Consider the following 219-nt stretch of genomic DNA (forward strand, 5'->3'; position numbering starts at 1 on the left):
TGTAGCCACTGACCAGGGTCAGTTACCAGAGGACTGCAATTCAAGATGTTTAATGCAAACCATTTATGTAGATTAAACACAGAGAATACTGCAGAAACTCAACACGTTTCGTGGTACCTGTGGAAAGAGAAACAGAGCTAAAGTTTTGAGTATGGTAAGTTACTTGTTCAGAACTCGTGTTTCCTGTATGTCAATAAATGACCAGACTCTCCGGTGGGG

Source organism: Rhincodon typus, unplaced genomic scaffold (assembly GCF_021869965.1).
Source record: "Rhincodon typus isolate 14 unplaced genomic scaffold, sRhiTyp1.1 hic_rhity00000514, whole genome shotgun sequence".
Lineage (NCBI taxonomy): Eukaryota > Metazoa > Chordata > Chondrichthyes > Orectolobiformes > Rhincodontidae > Rhincodon > Rhincodon typus.